Source organism: Phlebotomus papatasi, chromosome 3 (assembly GCF_024763615.1).
Source record: "Phlebotomus papatasi isolate M1 chromosome 3, Ppap_2.1, whole genome shotgun sequence".
Classification (NCBI taxonomy): domain Eukaryota; kingdom Metazoa; phylum Arthropoda; class Insecta; order Diptera; family Psychodidae; genus Phlebotomus; species Phlebotomus papatasi.
Window position 1 is genome coordinate 70,987,812 of NC_077224.1, and position 13,815 is coordinate 71,001,626.

Genomic DNA, 13,815 nt, shown 5'->3' on the forward strand with positions numbered 1-13,815 from the left:
AAATTGTAGTCACCCTACTGAAGTAGTTGTTTAAATGACGTCAATGTCGTGGTTTTTGCTATAAAGTGCCACTTGGGTATGTATGATGTATAAGAATAGTGAAATGATTGACCTTGAATATTGCAAAGTAATAACATAATTATGGAATCTTTGTAAGAAAATTTTCTTGATATAGAAAAAGGAGTAGCAAAATACGTTCCAGTTTTTCTGGAGAAGTCATAGACTTGTGTCTTTCTTGGTTGCTGCTATGCAATAAAGTTTGTTTAAATAATTATTCTGTTGATCAGATTCTGTCTGTGATAATCATGGTTACAAGATCGATCTTTTCGAAGAATTTTGCACTCCTAAAGATTCACACAAAATTGTGATGAGCTATACAACTAACTTTCAAACAAAAAAATCGGTTCTAAACAAATTGAATTGAAACCGGTTCAGATTCGTCTGAGATTCCAATATCTGTTAAATGAATACATAGGGTAAGTGTGCCAAATTTCGGCATAGTTGCGTGCAAGCGCCAAAGTCTCAAGTTTGAAATGTAATATTTTTAATAAAAATTGATTTTTTTATTCCTTCTTCTTAAGGAGTGTTGTTTGGAACCTTCTAGACAGTTTATCGTCTTTATTTACTCTAAAATCATTCTTAATACATTTTAAAATGAATAAAAATGTAGACATAGCTTTGGTGCCCTATTTCGGCCACCTTTCATTCTCATATTTCTTTGTCCTTAGGGAAGTTTCAATGCCTTTTTCACGTCATCTCGTTTGTCGAAGCTACATTTTTTGTTATTCTTTTGCCTTGTATAATCTCTAGTGTATGTAAAAACTAAAAATTCATGGAAATTCGAGGAACAAAAAAGGTGGCCGAAATTGCAAGCTGGCCGGAATTTGGCACAATTACCCTACATGCCCCAATTAATTTTAAAACATGTTTTTAAGAGTCGATTTAGTCTTTAAGATCGAAAAATTATCTGATAAGTTCAGGTCAAAATCCGTATTCTCTTTACCCAAAGTTCAACTCTTGACCGATTCCTAACATTAATAGGGGAAAGCTTTGAAGCTTCGCAAACACTCTGGCTTCAAACGCTTCATATTTTTTGTCATATTCCTTTAATGAATCTGTTCTAATGGTAATATATTTTAATAGCTAGTCTTAAGTCACACACATCCTGAAGAAATGGTAAGATTCTCGCAGACATAGAAAGTGTGTGAAGCCTAAAAGTTTTCCCCTATCTGGCTCCATATTGTGTGAATTCATTTATGGATTCCTTCATTTTTTCAATATATCGTGTGCAAATACTTGTCATTGTTTATCCCCAGTGTCAAATGGTTCAAAATCAACAGCAAGTAACCAAACAGATCAAATGCTTTACAAAGGGATTAAATGCTCCCACAAGATATCCAATTATTATCTCGAATCTAACCAGAATATTAATCGCTCATTAGGTATAATTTATTAAATTTGAATATTTCAATTTATAATCCCTCAAGCTGGTCTTTGAGTATTTTTAGCAAATTGAAGTATTGCTTCTGAACAATTTCATTTTTATTGGTCGATAAAATGTCAATAAAGATAATTACATTGCGATTAGGGGTTTCTTGCACACAGCTCCATTATATAAAAATTTATTAGATTTCAAATGCTTTTCTTGCGCCATTGTGAAGGATTTACAACGTGATTTACCAATATTACATACATAATTGCATTTATTGGAAGGAAGAAAACATAGGGAAGCCCCACTGTGGAAATAATGTTTTTCGATCATGAAAAAAACGCCAAATGTGTACGGTTATATACGTGTTATTTATCGATGGGAGAAAAATTTAAGGAAAATATAATTTCTCTTTCTCCTTGTATTGTGAGCAACCTTTCTTTCGCTAAATCGATCAGACGGCTATAAAGATAAATCAATTAAGAAGTCTCAGGAGTTCTAAATTTCAATTTAAATTTAACATGTCGGACTGGGCGAGAAGAGTGTTTTATGGATAAAAGTTTAGCCAGAATTCGCAAGACCAAGCAGAAATTTGTTTATGGCCAGAAAGAAAGCGATAATTGAGAAATGTTGGGTGTGAATTCAATCAGTAGAAGTTACACCCAAACTTAAGATCACTTCACACTTCTTTTGGGGAACGATAGGAGCTAAGGAAAACAAAGTTGAAGTTCTTAAAGTAAGTACCCCGCAATAGGAAAAAGTTACTGGAGTTTTTTTTTCTTCCATAAACCAATTCAATTTCACAGAAGGTTCTCTATATTCCCATCCAAATTAAATGCATTTCCAAATGGGCGAAAAAAAGGGAGGAGAAATCGATAAATAATTTTCCTGAATCTTTTTCCAACGGGGACATGGAAGAGTCCTTCGGGGAAAATTCTTTAATTGACATAGTGGAATGACCCAATTTTTCCTTTCATTGCCTCGGTTCTGTCTCAAATAATTAAATTTAAAGCTATTTGAGTTATTTTTCTTCCTGTTGAAAATCTCTACAGGCAAAAATTGAAAGGTCACTTGGAACAAACAAGATTTTAAATTGAACCGAAAGTTTCTATAAGATTTTGCTCGAAGTCTGCGAATTAGGATTTTAGGACATGATTAGGCTCACAGAAAAAGGCTCTCTCAGTAACACTTTTGAAGTACTTTTTTAGTTTTCAAAAACATTTTAGAGATCATTCCAGGAAAAAAAAATTCTTTACACACCAATTAATTAATTTCGACGCCTCAGAATATAAAACGAATAAGTCGCGAATGGCCGACTTATTCGTTCAACGAAATCCCTACAATTTTAGGAATAATTAAGTTTTCGAAATAATATTCACAGGGAAGAGGTACAGGGTGTCAAGGAGTACTCGAAAAGAGAAAAGAATTTTGCAAAAAACGACTTATTCGACTTATCTTCTGACAAGTCAATGCTCTCCAAAGTACCGTGAGAAATGTTTTTCTTATTCAATTGAGATATTTGAATTCTATGAAATTTTAAACTTGCTGAAATTGTAATGCTTCTACCGCTAGTTACTCTTTCCATTCAATCAAAACACAATTTAAGGCTGAGCATTGAACTTATATATTCGAGCATCACGCAAAGTGTTTTCAATAAGTCTTTTCCAATGAACAAACTTAGGAACTTTTGCTTTACTCAAGACGTGAAAGTTAATTCCAAGGCGTAAATTTTTAATTATGTTTCTTTTCTTTCTTCTAAACTAGAATTCAAGAACATGAATTTATAAAGAAGACACTTAAAAAATAGGAAAAGCCAATAGAAGAAAAAATTGTGTAGTATTCCAAGAAGAAGAAAAGAGATGACAAAGTGTCCAAGCTTTGCGGAATGCTCGAACTCATGAGATAGATCTATCCGTGAATTAATCTTGAATGTTTTTTTGTGTGTTGTATACCTTTGTGTGTATATATATATTTATTACGATTAAATTCATTTAGAAATCGGAAACCAATTCTGAAGAAGAAAATTGGCTAAGAAGTGTGCATTTTAGAATGTTCTTGTCATTAATAACATAATTAGGGTAAGTGTGCCGAATTTCGGCCAGCTTCTAATTTCGGTCACTTTGAGTGTAATTTCGGCCATGCAAATAAATTAATTAAAATTATGTATGTAATCTTCGAATAGTCAATGAATTCATTTTTCTTTTAAATATTTGTTCATTTAAAGATATATTAACACAAAGATCCTTAAATTTTAGGTATAATTTGTATTTAAATTGTGTTCTAAAAATTCAGTGTGGAAAGAGTCTTACAAAAAATATGACAGATCACTTGTGTTTCTAGCAGTCTTGTGCAAATAAATACCATGATAGACAAATGCGGACTCGCGGAAAGCATTGCTAAAATGTCGTGTGTAGTTACTAAAAGAATAAATCCAAACCCAAGTTACAATCCGTATTTAAATTTTCATCCTGTACAACTGACCAAACATTTCCAATCTCTATGTTAATATACTTCCGAAATATTGCCAACGAGTGTATCAGTAGTAACAACGTCCACAAGGTTCACATGGGAACAAATTTACCATACCGCAAAGCTTGTTAACCTATTTCTTTTATAATGACGATTTTATGGCACTTCTGGGATTGGTTTTTGTATTGTTGAGGAGCGAAGTGAATTGATGATAATCCATGAGATAATCCATAAGGGTGCGAAGGTCTCTAAGAATATGCATACCTTTTTATTTAACTTTTTACACAAACACCTTTTTAATGTTTGCCAAAAAGAATAATTTATTTACTCGCGTCATAAAGAATTTTATTGAGAATGTTCGATGTTTTGTGAGTTTTCTTTTCGTCGGCAAGCAAGTGAAAAGTCTTACAAGGAAACCACTTTCAGTTTAAAAACTTTTTTTTTCCAAACGGAAAAAGGAAACACAGAGTCCTTGTCTGAAGTGGTGTTTGAGAGGGTGGAAGGGAAATTTTTCCCGCACAGCAATGAAATGTTTTCAATAGTGATGGGAAAAGGAGTAAAAAAAAAGAGTGATGGTGTTATGTGAACAACGTCGACATTCAATTAAGAATTGTAACGATCTTCTCAAGTTCTTTTATATTGTTTTCTTATTTTGAGTGCAAATTTTATCTGGGACAAAAGCCACTTTATTGCTCAAATTCAAGGATATAGCAATGAACAGGGGTATATCGATTTTGAGTAATATATTTGTATATCAACTCGAGTTGTATGAAGTTTCGGGATTAATTAAGTTGGCGACAGTTAGCACTAGCTTTTTCCCAGGATTGGTTTACCGTTGGTATTTGAATTAACATCATTGATGTCTCTCGGAGCAGTATTGATTTCTTCTAAGAACGTTCCTTGCGTTATGGCCCCTACACACTAGAAAAATTTATGTCCATATTGAATTAAATTGGCTAAGCTTATGTAGGCAAAACTCTCAAAATATGGACATAATTTTTTCCAGTGTGTGGAGGTCATTAGTTAAGGACTTGTCCCTAAAGAGGGGTATTAAGTAGTGGTGAATATTAGTTTAGTTCATATTGGAAGGTCATAGATCGCAGACGGTTTAGGAGAAACGCTGAGTATTCTGAAAGGATATCTGGCGGTCATGATGGCGGTTATTCCTCACGCTTTTCTTAAGAACTTGCCCTTACATTGTCCACTACTGGATCTACCACAAGGCTTATCCATGATAAAAAATCTCTCAGATACTCTTTAGTCTGATGGCAGATGGCAGTGATAGGATATACAGTGCCCGCTTTGTAATCCGGGTGATTGGGAGACAATATGACAGATGTCCGCTTCGTAATCCGGATGGATTTTTTGAATTTGTTCAATGTCTCGAAAATAGAAGGTCTTTTTTTTGTATAATTAGAATAAAAGTTTTAAAGAAGCTTAAAAATACATAATTAGAAAATTCTATGCCATTATAACTTCATTTATTAAACAAAAACTCCATAAGATAATGCATTTTTATTGGTAAAAAGACATGCATACATAACCTCAAAATTATTTTAAATGTAACCGTCGATTACGCCGATCCGGTTAAGAGAGCGGGCACTGTATCGATATTGGGTTTTCAATGACCTCTCCTAACACGGATTTCAAACTAGAAGTTCAACCAAGTTTTCAAAAGTTTTCAAAAATTAAATAACAAACTTCTTTAGTGATTTTACGATATCTAGTAAATGATTGACCCCTAATGTTTCATCCTAAGTTCAATTTTCCAAAATATCTTGTTTCTTTCAAAATATATGACATTAGCCAATTGGCTAAACCGGCTAAACATTACGTCTGAAGACCGCGTAAGTTATTGTTTTTCATAAAATAAGTTTCATTAATGTTACTGGCCTGATCCTTGGTTTCTTCCTTTCTCTCTAAAGGTCGAAACATTTTTTAAGTTACACATTTGGGTATTCATTAAAGTCAATTGTGTCAAAATCCAAGTTTGAGCAACTCAATCAAATTACATGTCTTTTTTCTAAAGGCCTCTACACATTGATACCAATATTTGTTAAAAAGTGCTTTTTTGAAGGAAATCCTTTGCAGTTGCTGTAGGTGGAAACGTCAAAATTCTGTTTTGATGAAAACTTCTTGGCCTGAACGATGGTTCGTCAAAAATTACTTTTTTTTTAAGGAAATTGCCTGCAGTGCGCTGTAGATGAAAGAGTCTAAATTTTGACAAAATCTAATTATTGACGAAAAATTGCTTCCACTGTGTAGAGGCCTTAAGAAACCACACTGAGAGAAATCTGAAAAAGTTAAAATAACATTCCGGAAATGTTTATTTTACCTTGCAGTATTGATCCAAAATCGGTGTAAATATTATGCCTTTTAGGTGTATTAGGGGTTAAAGTTACCCTTTTGCATGTTAATTTTACCCTTAAAAAGGTGTAAAATTAACATTAAAAAATGTTGATATATTTTTACACCGAAAAAGTGTTAAAGTTATGAGGAAAAAAAATTAATAGCATCCCTGTTTTTCTCTCAGTGCAGTTAAATATTTGTTTGATCAAAATTCATATAGTAAAACTCCATTTAAAATCCGGATTTTCAGATTTTTTAAGTCTGTGCAAATACCTAACTTTAATTTGATTTAAAATGCAACATTTTGTTCGTGATACAATGTTCATCTGAGATAAAAATTAAACTTTTTTTCTGAAGTTACTGCTGAAACGTGTCGACAATTGCACATCCAGAAATATTCCATATACCAAATGACGTGCTGGAATTTTCAATTCTGGTACACTTTTTGGATGGGAAGTGAAACAATTTTGAAACCTATAATTTGCCAAGTTTTGCCATTGGACACTTTAAAATTACTGTAATAGTTTGTGCCATGCAGAAAGAGCACAACTTCCACCCAATCACATGGTCAAATTGTGAGGGTGGAGTTTCTGGGAAAGTGTTTCTCATTAAACGTGTCCCCAGAGGAAGATTGACATAGTTGCAAGGGAATGTGGTAACAAAAAAGAACTTCTTATTTAATCAACATTTTTGGGAAATTATCCAAACAAAAATATTATAATCACAAATACCAATGCAGTGATATTTATGAAAAAATGCTTTATGATACTATGCCAAATTTTGGACATGTTGCATATGGACATGTTTAAAAAATGCAATATTATTAATACAAATTGAATTTTTTTGTTATTTCTTTTTCATGAGCGTTGTTTGGAATGTTTAAGAGAAGTTTATCATATTTGTTTTTTTCTAAAATTATTCTTAATATATTCAAAATTGAGTGAAAATGTGGATACGGCTTTGTGTGCAATATCGGACACCGAGTTTCGCAAAGTCCATTAGCCTTCGGAACTTTCCCAAGAATTTTTCCATAGCATTCTTCCTTCAATAGAAGAAAAACTCTTTTGTTCCTTGTCACTACACAACTTTTAGAAATTGAAAAAACTAAAAATTTATGGAATTTTGGGAGGAAACTAATGAAATTTCTGACATTTCAAGCCGTTGGAAATTTGGCAAAGTTTCCATATGAGCATTTAGTTATTGGCATTGGATTAATTTTGAAAACCTACTTAGGAAAATTAGGCTACAATTATATCGATTATATCATAAATACTAAATCTTATCTCTTCTAACTTTAAGATTTAAAGTATTAAAGAAATAAAGGATTTTCCTAAGCAACTCTGAAATATAAATTTAACAATTTTTCATTCTGAATTGTAGTGATGACATCCAAAAAGTGAATATTAACTGCTGGGCATTTTAAAATCCTCCTCAACGCCTCAATGTGAAAAATATTCATGAGAAGGAGAAATTGTGACAAAATACAAAAGAGAAATAGCTATTTGAGAAGATTTCCGTGCACATTTCCATTTTCTGTGCTGAAGAATTTCATTTGAGAAAAAGGGATAGGAGTGAAAATTTCTTTATTCATCCCATCGAGGAAATAACTTTGCTCAGAAAACCACCAGAAAATTCCTTTCAAGACTTTCCGAGACAGCAATGATAAAAGTTTTACTCATCATAGCAAAAATTTCTCCTTTTTTCCCAAGTTAACATTTAGCAAAAATACTCCTCTGGACCAAATTCATACCAACTACCAGTTATTTGCTTGATTTTCAACCTCGAAAAAATTTAATTTCACCCAGTTGAAGTTAACCTCCAGTATCATTGAAAATTTCATTTAACTCCTTACCCACAAAACACTCTCAATTACCCTCCATGGAGAGGATGTTTTAAATTTTCTACCCACTCTACCCTTCATGGAAAATTCACGGGGTATTTGAACTGAATTATTCACAGCATATATACCCCATTGAGAATGATCGCAAAACTTTCCTGAACCAAAAATTCACTTCTTCCGTGGTTGTTGCATTGTTTTGTTAGCTCTGGGAACTTGCCAGTGTCACTGAAGATAAGAATGAACCCCGAAAATGGGGCAATTTGTAAGTCAGTGTGACAGACTTTCGTCGCACTATACAGCCTTTGAGGTAATTTTCCAGGGGAAGCTCCACAAGGTTCATAATAATCAACCCCAAAAATTCCATTTTCCCCTTGATATTCCCACATGCACACTATACATTTCCTATTGCTTCTTTCACCAAAAGTGATAAATATTGGCATAGAAAGGAAAGTTACAAGGGTAGTTATGGCATGAGGGGGAATAGGCATGAAAGACATGGACCAGGAAAAAAGGTAGAAACGATGAAGTAATTTATAGCGATAAACAATGGAGATTATTATCATTAAAAGAGACTTGCTGTTCGTTTTCATGGACCAACAACAGAGCTGATGGCCTGTAAATTAGGATTTAGGCCAGATTATTAAATAATATCTACTGTTAGTTTGACTTCAAAGATATTTACTTATCAGGGAAATATATTACCATCCGTTTATTCTTTTATGAATGTTATGAATAGCGTAAGGAGAAAATTTCATAAATACAAGGTTAACTATAACATAACCTCAAAAAGAATTTTCCATAAAGAAAAATTTTCTGTAGAATTTCCGTTATTGAGCACCTTTTTATCATACAGTGCCCGCTTTGTAATCCGGATGATTGGGAGACAATATGACAGATGTCCGTTTCGTAATCCGGATGGGTTTTTTGAATTAGTTCAACGTTTCGAAAATATAATACAAGTTTTTTTGTAGAATTAGAATAAAAGTTTTAAAGAAGATTAAAAAGACATAATTAGAAAATTCTGTGCTAGTATACTTCATTTATTAAACAAAAACATCACAGGATAATACATTTTTATTGCTGAAGACACATGCATACATAACCTCAAAATTATTTTAAATGTAACCGTCGATAACTCGTCCGGATTATGCCGATCCGGATTAGAGAGCGGGCACTGTATATTCTCCCGTCTTTAATTTGTTTAAGCAATGTTTGCCTTTTTTTAGATATATAAATTTTAAGACAAATTACATAACCGTACTTTTGGATTTTCAAATTTTAATAAATAGTTGAAATTTATATGGAATTTTAAAACAATAGACTTTCACTTATTAGTAGACGCGGAACCAAAATGTCTCACGGATTGAGACAAATACACATCAGATTGCTTGACGTCCGTTGTTGTTTTTTACATGGAAAATCTGAGTAGTGAATCCTGATCTAACTGAATATGCATACGTTCCAAAAGGTCCACAATAAGAATTACAGCAGATTAGAGAAATTTTGCTGCAATAAAATCTTCCAAAACGTCAACAATATGAGAACAAAGTTTTTAAAAGTCAACTGATGACGCCCGGATTACAGTAGGGTTCCTGAAATTTGAACAATATTTTCAAAAACGTAACAGAATTGATGTGCAATGCACTTTCCCTAAATTAAGAATATAAAACCTTTAGAGAATTATATCAATGTAATTTATTGTATAACAAATGGAATATTTTGTGGAAGTTAATATAATACGATAGGGTAATTTGTCTAAATGGAGACATTTTGGAAAGTTGGACAAAGCAGTGTGGAATGTGAGACACCTCCTTAAAAACTTGATAATAAATCAATTAAATATTTCAATTTTCGATAAAAAGATTATTAAACCTAATTTTGTGACTATTTGGGAAGTTAAAAATGTAAAAGTCGTTATTAAATAATCAAAGAGTGACTTGCAAGAAGAATTTAAAAAATGTATTGCATGCGTGATATACATAACATTGAAACGGTAGTTGTCATTTTCTTTGTTTCTTATGGAAGTTGCTAGGAAAATATCAAAATGTTTTGTGTGATTTTTCGGCATAATTTGTGAAATATATTACATTTAAAAAGGATAGAAAAGTTATTTAATTTCGTGTTGCTTTCAAAACAAGTTTTATGAAATCTTGGACAAGTTGATTTTGTGAATGAATTAGGTTGTTTTATGCAGTGAAATCATGTTAACAAGGACGAAAAAGATCCTAAAGTACCCGGAGAAATAGTTGCAACAGCAGTTAACAGCTGATAAGGAGAAAATCTCCTGGAAAAAGCTGCAAGGATTTCCAGATTCCGAACACCACTTTTTCTGATAGAGTGGGTAGTAAATATCGCAAAAACACCCGGAGAAAGATAAAGAGGAGCCTCCAGAGAACTCCCAAAGCAAGTGGAAAAGGACCTGGCCAGATGAGATATCCAAATCTGCTAAGAAGTTGCATCTGCTTTAAAGTTATAACTGCTGGACAGCGAGAGGTGTCTGTGAAATTTACAGAACCTCTTTTTGGTTGGACGTCCAGGAAGTTCTTGGTAATTAGCGTTCCTCAACTGTTACCCGGACATAAAGGAGGGATTAGCCTAACCATCCAATGTGCAAGTATGCGCAGAAAACCCTCAAAATTTGATTTTCTACATATTTCGTATAATATTTTATCATTAATATCACTATGTCCAACTTTTCAAAAAATTTTTATCCCGCTTTCCAAAATTTTGTCCATCTTTTCAAAATGTGTTGTTTCTGATTTGATTGAATATTCTAATTAATTGGTTGAAAATTCTAATAAAAACTGTTAAGATTCTGTTAGAATATTTCACAAGCAATCCCATGATGCAAAGAAAATGAAAAAAAATATATATTTATTCGGCCTAAAAATGCATTTGAAATTGAACTTTTTCTTAAGTGTCTCCCTTTCCACAATCCACCCTAATATTGAGGAAACAACAAAGAAAAATTGTTCTAATTCAGACTTTTGCAAAACTTTCTTTGCATAACCTCAAATTTTACTTTTTGAATTGAACCATATTGGCATTGTTCAAATTTGAGGAACTCTACTGTATCTTATATCACTTGGACGAAGAGTAACCGGATAAGCGAAATTTACGGTAAATATATATTTATATAAAATTAACGTAATTGAAACCAAGACGTAAGATTTTTCTTATTTCTAAAATTTATAAGATCAGTGATTAAGAAATTAAAAACCACAAGTTTTTGTTTACTTAAGTGCCGGTTTTTTGTGGTTAGGTACAACATAACCTCACCTTTCAAAATGATCATTTAGCTTTAGCCAAATGATAGATTTATTATTATTTATTATGAAATGTGTTTTAATTAATCTGGTGAATATTGATATTTTCTGGAAGGAGAATATTCTTAAAACAATACACAAAATTTCAATTGTCTTTCTACCGTGTTCGAATCTAATTAAAAAATGTTGTACACTTAAGTTGTCTATATACCAGAGGTGTGCAAGAATCGTTTGAAACCAACCAAACGTCAAATGAGATTTGTACATCAATGGTCAAAACCGTCAAAACGTTACCTGAACAAACTTATTTTGACGTTTATTCTGTTTCAATGGTTCTTGCACACCAATGCTACACACTATCAAAAAAATTCTGTAAAAAAGTGGATTTTTTACAGAAATTTGTCTAGTGTTTAGACAAACTTCAGATTAGCAGTTCTGGAAAATTTTCCAAGAGAATCCACGGAATAACATTCCAAGGAATTTCAACAAACGCTTTTCTGGGTTTTCCCAGCAGTGAAATGACATATTTTCATCAAGAACAATTTTAAGCTCAACTTGGGAAAAATTCTTCAAAAAATTTTTGATGAAAATGAAGTCTAATGTGAAGGCATTTTTTTAATTAAAAAAAAAAAAACTGTTTTAAAAAAGAGTTTAAAGATTTAAAAAAAATGCTCATAGTGTGTAGACACCTTTAAGGAAGTCCAACGAGGACTATCTATGGTTAAAATTTTAAGCTTCGGTCTCTTTTATCATAAAATTTTTCATTTGATACTTCTTTTCCCATAGTCTCCCCTACCAACAACAATTAAACAATTATTTAATACAACGCCCTCTAGTTTGTGACCGTTGCCATCTTAGGGTTGATTGATATCAACATTTAGAGTAAAAACAATAGCAAATTATTTAAAGGTATTCAATTGAAATATTTTGACTAGTCCTTTATGTGATCCGTAAATCGGTTTGGACCGGTTGCGAACCGAAAAACATAAAAAAAGCGCAATAGATAAAAAGAGAGCTTTCGTAACTTGGATCAACAATTGTCGTAATTTCCTCATAACCTATATCAATATTGCAAGACGACTATACTTGAAATGCTGATTTAGGTGACGAGTAGACAATTTCTTATGTAAGGCGATCTTTAGCTTAGAGGTTTAGCCGAATTCCCAATAATTTTTTTTTTGGTTTTTGCGAATCTAATAGATAATTTTCCATTAATATTACAATTCTAAGCCAAAATTTCCACAAAAATCTTGACTGATAAGATAGGTATTAGAATAGTTGACCCATATGGTTAAATCTTAGGCTTAAAATTCGTATAAAAGACTCTTTGTAAAGTACCCAAAAGACAATACTTTACCCATTGAGTTGAATTTTGAATCGTTTCCAATGGGTTCAGACCTAAGGTTTAGCCATATGGCTTAACTGCTCTAATTTCTTATTAATCACTTTTTTTTAATGTATAACTTAGGATTGGATTATTAAAGACAAATGACATGACCTATTAGCTTCTCAAAAAAACTATAAAATCGCTCGCTATTTAAGATTTTCAGACCTTCGGGAACTAGACTAAACCTCTAGTTTGAAGACCGCTATACCCAATAAATTGAAGTGGTGCCTTCCGAAACCCGAAAATCCAGAAACCCTTCTCAGTAAAACTGGGAATGAGGTACCCCTTGATCGTTTAAAAAATTTATTAATCTAAAGTCTAAAGAAATATTTCAAAACCAGTATTCTTCGAGCATTCCATAAAGCTCGGAAGCTTTAACAACCCTTCTAATAATCCAGCAATTATTTTTTTAAATCTTAAGCGAGTAAAGTTCCCTGACCTCATATTATACGATATTCAATGGAAAATAATTACGCAATTAAACTTTAATCTAAATATAAATCAACTTTGCCGTGTACGCTGCCACTGAAGTAGAAATGTGAGGTACTTCTTGAGTCACGAAAGAAGAAATCAAGTGAATGGACATGAAAAACCTGAGAGAAAAAAAGTGATGGACAAAATGGGAGTTTCTGTATTTTTTTCTAGTATTTCTTTTCATACTTCCCAGCGTGAAATTTAATTCCTGTGATATAGCACAGAAAAAAAGCATATAATTAGGAATTTAGGTCATTCATCTTCTAGAAATTCAGCATTCAAGATCACGACTTTCAACTGAAGGGAACTTTTTTTGAGGGTGTTGAAGCTCAGCAGAATTAAGACACTTTCCACACATTGTTATCTTTTTTTCCTACCAACTTCTCTGCATTATTTAGGAGGCCCCAGTCATTTTCCGTGAAGAGGGGGCGTGAATATTGATGAAATTATGCCCAAACATTCATCAAAGATTAATTTTTTTTTTCGCTCAAGAGAAAAAGGAAGAAAGTTCCAAAGAGCTTTCAACGCCGCCGCCAAAGTGAATTATGGGGGATGAAATGGGATTGAAAGGCTGAGATAATCGTGACCATAGTTAATTAAT

At 32.5% G+C, this 13,815-nt stretch overlaps 1 protein-coding gene across 2 annotated transcripts in view; it reads right to left on the reverse strand.

Moving 5' to 3' along the window:
* The window catches only part of LOC129808206 (acetylcholine receptor subunit alpha-like), a 170,362-nt gene that overhangs the window by 102,069 nt on the left and 54,478 nt on the right, over positions 1-13,815 (reverse strand). The window lies entirely within an intron of this gene.